This window comes from Arachis ipaensis, chromosome B6 (genome assembly GCF_059453495.1).
Source record: "Arachis ipaensis isolate K30076 ecotype BB chromosome B6, ASM5945349v1, whole genome shotgun sequence".
Classification (NCBI taxonomy): Eukaryota; Viridiplantae; Streptophyta; class Magnoliopsida; order Fabales; family Fabaceae; genus Arachis; species Arachis ipaensis.
Genome location: NC_142441.1, coordinates 96,982,160 through 96,991,011, shown reverse-complemented (window position 1 = coordinate 96,991,011; position 8,852 = coordinate 96,982,160). Strand labels below are relative to the sequence as shown.

Here is an 8,852-nt window from a genome sequence, read left to right as displayed (position 1 = left end):
GCACAAGACAAACAAGTAATAATTAATGTAGTAATTACTGAGACGCATGCTCTCGGTAGTAATTCATGGAGAGTAGTTCACTTTAAGTTTTGTGAATGCCATGAGTTGTCCTAAAACATGCCAGATTATCATACCTAGCTTGTCTTTGACTCGCGCAAATTTTAACATTATTGTATTTTGTTTTCGGTTGTTTTTGTTTTTTCTCATATATCTTCCTTTTAACTGTTTAGCACGTCATGGCGGAACAACACGACAAGATGGTTCATCAATGGGACAGAAATAAGAATTTAATGTTGATACACTTACAAAAATAAAATGTTTTTAACATAGGTTGAATCACATCTATTTTTTTAAATAATTATTTAATGAATTAATATAAAAAATAATTATTTTTATTAATATTATGTAAAATAGTTGGATGCATGTAAACTTAGTTTGGTAAAATTTTTGATTAGGTATTTATAATTTTTAAAAAGATTATGTATTTATACTTGTAACTTTTAAAAGAAAAGAGTACTTTTAAAAGCATTTAAAATAATTTTTTTTTAAATTATTTGTTCTTATCAAAATTTAAAAGTTTAATATAATTTTCGAAAAAACTCTACATTCAAGTCATTTATCTAACCAAATCCAACCAAGTTGTTATAATGTGTTTCTCGTTTCCGCGCTTTTTCTTCTTTTTTGCTGCTGCTACTACCTCTTCTTATTCATCCCATTTTTCCTCATCTTTCTCTTTTGTTATAGTCGTCATTATCACCACACTATCAAGACCACCTCCTCTTCCTCCTCCTTCATTTCTCATTGAATTTACTCTCCTCCTTCCTTTTCTTCCTCCTCCATCATCATCATTATCATTGTTATCATCGTTATTGTCGTTTTTTTCTCATACGTAAATTACATTGTTTCTTTTCCTCCTTCATTCTCTTTTAATTTTTGCACATGTAAGATTTCAATTCAATAAGTATGCATTTAAGTCTAATTGAGAAGCAATACTCTTAAAAGAAGTAAAAACAACAGAAAAAAAAAAGAAAGAAGAATAAGAAGAAACAAAAAATGTAGTATTAAAAAGAGATTTTCGTGTTTTTATAACAATATTTTAGTGTCAAAATTAGGAAATTTCGGTGTTTTTTTTGTTTTTGGAAAGAATTCAATCCAATAAATGTGATCCTACATCCATTCAACTAAATAAGATTCTAATATAATACAAACATGTTCATTTAAGTAATTTCAATATTATCTTGTGATCTTTTATTAGTATGCAATTTACTTTTTGCATTCATTCAATTAAATAAGATTGTAATACATGTTCATTCAAGTCTAATATGAGAAGCATTAATTTTAAAAAAAGTAAGAATAACAATTCAAAACAACAATTCCTCCTCCTCTTATTCTTTGTTATCTTGATCATCATGATTACCTAGTAAGATTAGAATATCAAATTAGAATATTCCTTCTCATTATCTTTAGTTAGTAAGTAGGAGAAGAAAAGAAACTCTCATTAAAGCATAATAAGATATTAAGAAGATATTTATGTGTTTGTAACAAAATTTTGGTGTCGAAATTAAGAAGTTTTTGTATTTTTATAGCAATATTTTGGTGTCAAAATTAAAAATTTCGGTATTTTTTATTTTTGGCCAGAATTTAATCCAATAAGTGTGAACCTACATCCATTCAACTAAATAAAATTACAATATAATATAAACATGTTCATTCAAGTAATTTCAGTACTATCTTGTGATCTTTTAGTTGCAATTTACTATTTACATTTATTAAATTAAATAAGATTATAATACATGTTTATTCAAGTCTAATATGAGAAGCAATACTCCTAAAAAAAGTAAGAATAACAATTTAGAATTCTTCCTCCTCCTTCTCTTTAGCTGTGTTTTTGTATAATTAAATTTCGGTGTCAAAATTAAAAAATTTCAGTGTTATTGTTAAGAAATTTCGATATTATTTTCTAATAAGTTCTGTATTTATAATTCAAAACTCCTCATCCTCTTCTTCTTCATTATCATAATCATCTTCTTCTTCTTTTCTTGTCTCTCCTAATTTTTTTGTTTTACCTTCTAGTGCACGAAATTGTGATCATCAACAATGGCGCCAAAGACTTGGAGCTCTCAAACATGAATCACACTTTGTCACAATTCCGCATAACTAACCAGCAAGTGCACTGGGTCGTCCAAGTAATACCTTACGTGAGTAAGGGTCAATCCCACGGAGATTGTCGGCTTGAAGCAAGCTATGGTCATCTTGTAAATCTCAGTCAGGCAGATTCAAATGGTTATGGAGAATTGATAATTAAAAGATAAACATAAAATAAAGATAGAGATAAAGATAGAGATACTTATGTAATTCATTGGTAGGAATTTCAGATAAGCGTATGAAGATGCTTTGTTCCTCTTGAACCTCTGCTTTCCTATTGCCTTCATCCAATCATTCATACTCCCTTCCGTGGCAAGCTTTATGTTGGGCATCACCGTTGCCAATGGCTACTTCCCGTCCTCTCAGTGAAAATGTTCCAAATGCGCTGTCACCGCACGGCTAATCATCTGTCGGTTCTCGATCATGTTGGAATAGGATCCATTGATCCTTTTGCGTCTGTCACACGCACAACAATCGCGAGTTTGAAGCTCGTCACAGTCATCCCTTCCCAGATCCTACTCGGAATACCACAGACAAGGTTTAAACTTTCCGGATCTCAAGAATGACCGCCAATAATTCTAGCCTATACCACGAAGGTTCCAATCTTAGATTAGAAACCTAAGAGATACGCATTCAAGCCATTGCTAGTAGAACAGAGGTGGTTGTCAGGCACATGTTCATAGGTGAGAATGATGATGAGTGTCACGGCTCATCACATTCATCAAGTTGAAGAACGAATGAATATCTTAGAGAAGAAGTAGGCGTGAATTGAATAGAAGAACAATAGTAATTGTATTAATTCATGAAGAACAACAAAGCTCCACACCTTAATCTATGGTGTGTAGAAACTCCACCGTTAAAAATACATAAGAACAAAAGGGTTTAGGCATGGCCGTGAGGCCAGCCCCCAAACGTGAAAAGGTCTATATGAAAAGTGTATGTAAATACAATAGCAAAAGGTCCTATTTATAGAAAACTAGTAGCCTAGGGTTACAGAAATAGGTAATTAATGCAGAAATCTTCTTTTGGGCCCACTTGGTGTGTGTTTGGGCTGAGCATTGAAGCTTCCATGTGTAGAGACTTTTCTTGGAGTTAAACGCCAGCTTTTGTGCCAGTTTGGGCGTTTAACTCCAGCTTTTATGCCAGTTCTGGCGTTTTGACGCCAGAATTTCTATGCTGACTTGGAACGCCGATTTGGGCCATCAAATCTTGGGAAAAGTATGGACTATTATATATTGCTGGAAAGCCCAGGATGTCTACTTTCCAAAGAAATTGAGAGCGCGCCAATTGGACTTTTGTAGCTCCAGAAAAGCCACTTCGAGTGCAGGGAGGTCAGAATCCAACAGCATCTGCAGTCCTTTTTCAGCCTCTAAATCAGATTTTTGCTCAGGTCCCTCAATTTCAGCCAGAAAAGACCTGAAATCACAAAAAAAACACACAAACCCATAGTAAAGTCTAGAAATGTGATTTTTATTTAAAAACTAATAAAAATATAATAAAAATAACTAAAATATACTAAAAACATACTAAAAACAATGCCAAAAAGCATATAAATTATCCGCTCATCACAACACCAAACTTAAATTGTTGCTTGTCCTCGAGCAACTAAAAATCAAATAGGATAAAAAGAAGAGAATATACAATGAATTCTAAAAAAATCTACGAAGATCAGTATTAATTAGATGAGCGGGGCTTTTAGCTTTTTGCTTCTGAACAGTTTTGGCATCTCACTTTATCCTTTGAAGTTCAGAATGATTGGCTTCTATAGGAACTCAGAATCTAGATAGTGTTATTGATTCTCCTAGTTAAGTATGTTGATTCTTGAACACAGCTTGTTTTCCAGTATTACCACCGGATACATAAATGCCACAGACACATAACTGGGTGAACCTTTTCAGATTGTGACTCAGCTTTGCTAGAGTCCCCAATTAGAGGTGTCCAGAGCTCTTAAGCACACTCTTTTTTGCTTTGGACCACGACTTTAACCGCTCAGTCTCAAGTTTTCACTTGACACCTTCACGCCACAAGCACATGGTTAGGGACAGCTTGGTTTAGCCGCTTAGGCTAGGATTTTATTCCTGTGGGCCCTCCTATCCACTGATGCTCAAAGCCTTATATCCTTTTTATTTTACCCTTGCCTTTTGGTTTAAAGGGCTATTGGCTTTTTCTGCTTGCTTTTTCTTTTTCTTTCTTTCTCTTTTTTTTTTTGCATATATATTTTTTTTCTGCAAGCTTTTCACTGCTTTTTCTTGCTTCAAGAATCAATTTTATGATTTTTCAGATTATCAAATAACATTTCTCCTTTTCCATCATTCTTTCATGAGCCAGCAATTTTAACATTCATAAACAAAAAATTCAAAAATATGCACTGTTCAAGCATTCATTCAGAAAAACAAAAGTATTGCCACCACATCAAAATAACTAAACTGTTTTAAAATTCGAAATTCATGCACTTCTTTTTCTTTTTCAATTAAAAACATTTTTCATTTAAGAAAGGTGATGGATTCATTTTCATAGCTTTAAGGCATGGACACTTAGATACTAGTGATCATGTAATAAAGACACAAACATAAATAAACATAAAGCATAAAAATTCGAAAAATAGAAAATAAAAAAACAAGGGAATTAAAGAACGGGTCCACCTTAGTGATGGCGGCTTGTTCTTCCTCTTGAAGAACTTATGGAGTGCTTGAGCTCCTCAATATCTCTTCCTTGCCTTTGTTGCTCCTCTCTCATAACTCTTTGGTCTTCTCTAATTTCATGGAAGAGGATAGAATGTTCTTGGTGCTCCACCCTTAGTTGTCCCATGTTGGAACTTAATTCTCCTAGGGAGGTGTTGATTTGCTCCCAATAGTTTTGTGGAGGAAAATGCATCCCTTGAGGCATCTCAGGGATTTCATGATGAGGAATTTCCTCATGCTCTTGTTGAGGTCCATGAGTGGGCTCTCTTGTTTGCTCCATCCCTTTCTTAGTGATGGACTTGTCTTCTTCAATGAGGAGTCTTGGCCACAACTTCATAGAAGTGGTCTTGATGGACCTTTGAGATGAATCTCTCCATCTTCCATGACTCGAAGGTGGAAGCAATTGCCTTTCCTTTCCTCTTTCTAGAGGTTTCTCCGGCCTTAGGTGCCGTAACTGGTTATGGAAAAACAAAAAAGCTGAGCTTTTCCACACCAAACTTAAAAGGTTTGCTCGTCCTCGAGCAAAAGAATAAAGAAAGGAGGAGAAGGTGTGTGAATTGTTCGGCCAGAGGGGGTTTTAGGTGGTTATGATGTGGAAAAGGAAGGAGTGATGGTTTGAAGTTGAGTGGGTGGGTGTAGATGGGTTGTATGATGGTTTTGGAGGAGTAATGGAGGTGATTGGTGGAGGTTATTTGGGGAAGAGTATTATGAAAAGGTGTGAAAAAGTGAGAGAGAGTGAGTTGAGGTTGGTGGGGATCCTGTGGGGTCCACAGATCCTGAGGTGTCAAGGATTTCTGATCCCTGCACCAATTAGGCTTGCAAAATGCCCCCTTGCTGCTAATCCTGGCGTTAAACACCAGGTTGCTGCCCATTTCTGGCATTTAACGCCAGCTTCTTGCCCTTTTCTAGCGTTAAACGCCAGTCTGGTGCCCATTTCTGGCGTTAAACGCCCAGAATGGTGCCAGACAGGGCGTTTAACGCCCATTCTACTGCCCTTACTGGCGTTTAAATGCCAGTAGCCTTCTCCTCCAGGGTGTGTTGTTTTTCATTCTATTTTTCAGTTTGTTTTTACTTTTTCAATTGTTTTTGTGACTTCACATGATCATCAACCTACAGAAAATATAAAATAACAATGGAAAATAGAAATTTAACATAGATAAGTAAAATTGGGTTGCCTCCCAACAAGCGCTTCTTTAATGTCAGTAGCTTGACAGTGGGCTCTCATGGAGCCTCACAGATACTCAGAGCATGATGATGGCCTCTTAACACCAAACTTAGAGTTTGGTTATGGCCTCCCAACACCAAACTTAGAGTTTGAATGTGGGGGTTTTGTTTGACTCTGTATTGAGAGAAGCTTTTCATGCTTCTTCTCCATGGTTACAGATGGAGATCCTTGAGCCTTAAATACAAGGGAGTCCTCATTCACTTGAAGGACCAATTCTCCTCTGTCAACATCAATCACAGCTTTTGCTGTGGCTAGGAAGGGTCTGCCAAGGATGATGGATTCATCCATACACTTCCCAATCTCTAGGATTATGAAATCAGCAAGGATGTAATAGTTTTCAACCTTTACCAAGACATCCTCTACAAGTCCATAAGCCTGTTTCCTTGAATTGTCTGCCATCTCTAGTGAGATTCTTGCAGCTTGTACCTCAAGGATTCCTAGTTTCTCCATTACAGAGAGAGGCATGAGGTTTATGCATGACCCTAGGTCACACAGAGCCTTTTCAAAGGTCATGGTGCCTATGGTACAAGGTATTGAGAACTTTCCAGTATCTTGTCTCTTCAGAAGTAATTTCTGCCTAGTCAAGTCATCCAGTTCTTTGGTGAGCAAGGGGGGTTCATCCTCCCAAGTCTCATTACCAAATAGCTTGGCATTTAGCTTCATGATTGCTCCAAGGTACTTAGCAACTTGCTCTTTAATAACATCTTCATCCTCTTCAGAGGAAGAATACTCATCAGAGCTCATGAATGGCAAAAGTAAATTTAATGGAATCTCAATGGTCTCTGTATGAGCCTCAGATTCCCATGGTTCCTCATCGGGGAACTCCATGGAGGCCAGTAGACGTCCATTGAGGTCTTCCTCAGTGGAGATCACTACCTCTTCCTCCTCTCCAGGTTTGGCCGTGTGGTTTATGGTGATGGCCTTGCACTCTCCTTTTGGATTCTCTTCTCTATTGCTTGGGAGAGTACTAGGAGGGAGTTCAGTAACTTTCTTACTCAGCTGACCCACTTGTGCCTCCAAATTTCCAATGGAGGACCTTGTTTCAGTCATAAAACTTTGAGTGGTTTTGATTAGATCAGAGACTATGGTTGCTAAGTCAGAGTGACTTTGCTTAGAATTCTCTGTCTGTTGCTGAGAAGATGATGAAAAAGGCTTGCTATTGCTAAACCTATTTCTTCCACCATTATTGTTGTTAAAGCCTTGTTGCGGCCTCTGTTGATCCTTCCATGAGAGGTTTGGATGATTTCTCCATGAAGGATTATAGGTGTTTCCATAGGATTCTCCCATGTAATTCACCTCTTCTATTGCTGGGTTCTCAGGATCATAAGCTTCTTCTTCAGATGAAGCTTCTTTGGTACTGACTGTGGCTGCTTGCATTCCAGACAGACTCTGAGAAATCATATTGACTTGTTGAGTCAATATTTTGTTCTGAGCCAATATGGCATTCAGAGTATCAATCTCAAGAACTCTTTTCTTCTGACTTGTCCCATTATTCACAGGATTTCTTTCAGAGGTGTACATGAATTGGTTATTTGCAACCATTTCAACGAGTTCCTGAGCTTCTGCAGGCGTCTTCTTCAGATAAAGAGATCCTCCAGCAGAGTTGTCCAATGACATCTTGGACAGTTCAGACAGACCATCATAAAAGATACCTATGATGCTCCATTCTGAAAGCATGTCAGAAGGACACCTTCTGATCAATTGCTTGTATCTTTCCCAAGCTTCATAGAGGAATTCACCTTCCTTCTGTCTGAAGGTTTGGACTTCCACTCTAAGCTTACTCAATTTTTGAGGTGGAAAAAACTTTGCCAATAAGGCATTGACTAGCTTTTCCCAAGAGTTCAGGCTCTCTTTAGGTTGTGAATCTAACCATGCTCTAGCTCTGTCTCTTACAGCAAAGGGAAAAAGCATAAGTCTATAGACCTCGGGATCAACCCCATTGGTCTTGACAGTGCCACAGATTTGCAAGAATTCAGCTAAGAACTAATGAGGATCTTCCAATGGAAGTCCATGAAACTTGCAATTCTGTTGCATTAGAGAAACTAATTGAGGCTTAAGCTCAAAGTTGTTTGCTCCAATGGCAGGGATTGAGATGCTTCTCCCATAGAAGTCGGGAGTAGGTGCAGTAAAGTCACCAAGCACCTTCATTGCATTGTTGGCATTGTTGTTATTTTCGGCTGCCATGTCTTCTTCTCGTTTGAAAAGTTCTGTTAGGTCCTCTATAGAGAGTTGTACTTTAGCTTCTTTTAGCTTTCTCTTCAAGGTCCTTTTAGGTTCAGGATCAGCTTCAACAAGAATGCCCTTGTCCTTGCTCCTGCTCATATGAAAAGAGAGGAGAAGAAAATATGGAATCCTCTATGTCACAGTATAGAGATTCCTTGAGGTGTCAGAGGAAAATAAAAATAGAAGGATGAGGTAGAGAAGAGAGAATTCAAACTTATCAAGAGGGATAGAGTTCGAATTGCTGATAATGGAGAAGTGTTAGTCCTTTAAATAGAAGGATTTGGGAAGAGGGGAAGAATTTTCGAAATTAAAGTAAAAGATTTTGAAATAATTAAAAGAAATTTTGAAATTTTGGTAAATGATTTTCGAAAACTAAGATTGGGAAAGAAATTAAGTGATTTTTGAAAAAGATTTTGAAATTAGAAATAAAAAAGATATGATAGAAAATTAAGTTTGAACAAGATGTGATTGAAAAGATATGATTGAGAAGATATGATTGAGAATCAAATTAAAAAGAGAAATTTTTAAAATTAAAGTTAATTACTTAACCAACAAGAAATTAAAAGATATAATTCTAG

General features: G+C 36.5%; 1 non-coding gene across 1 annotated transcript; it reads left to right on the top strand.

Moving 5' to 3' along the window:
* The first annotated feature begins 7,722 nt into the window (after window positions 1-7,722).
* LOC148561888 (small nucleolar RNA R71) lies at window positions 7,723-7,830 on the top strand. Its single transcript, XR_015887806.1, has one exon. It is a non-coding gene; the product is annotated as a small nucleolar RNA R71 (small nucleolar RNA).
* Window positions 7,831-8,852: the final 1,022 nt, after the last annotated feature.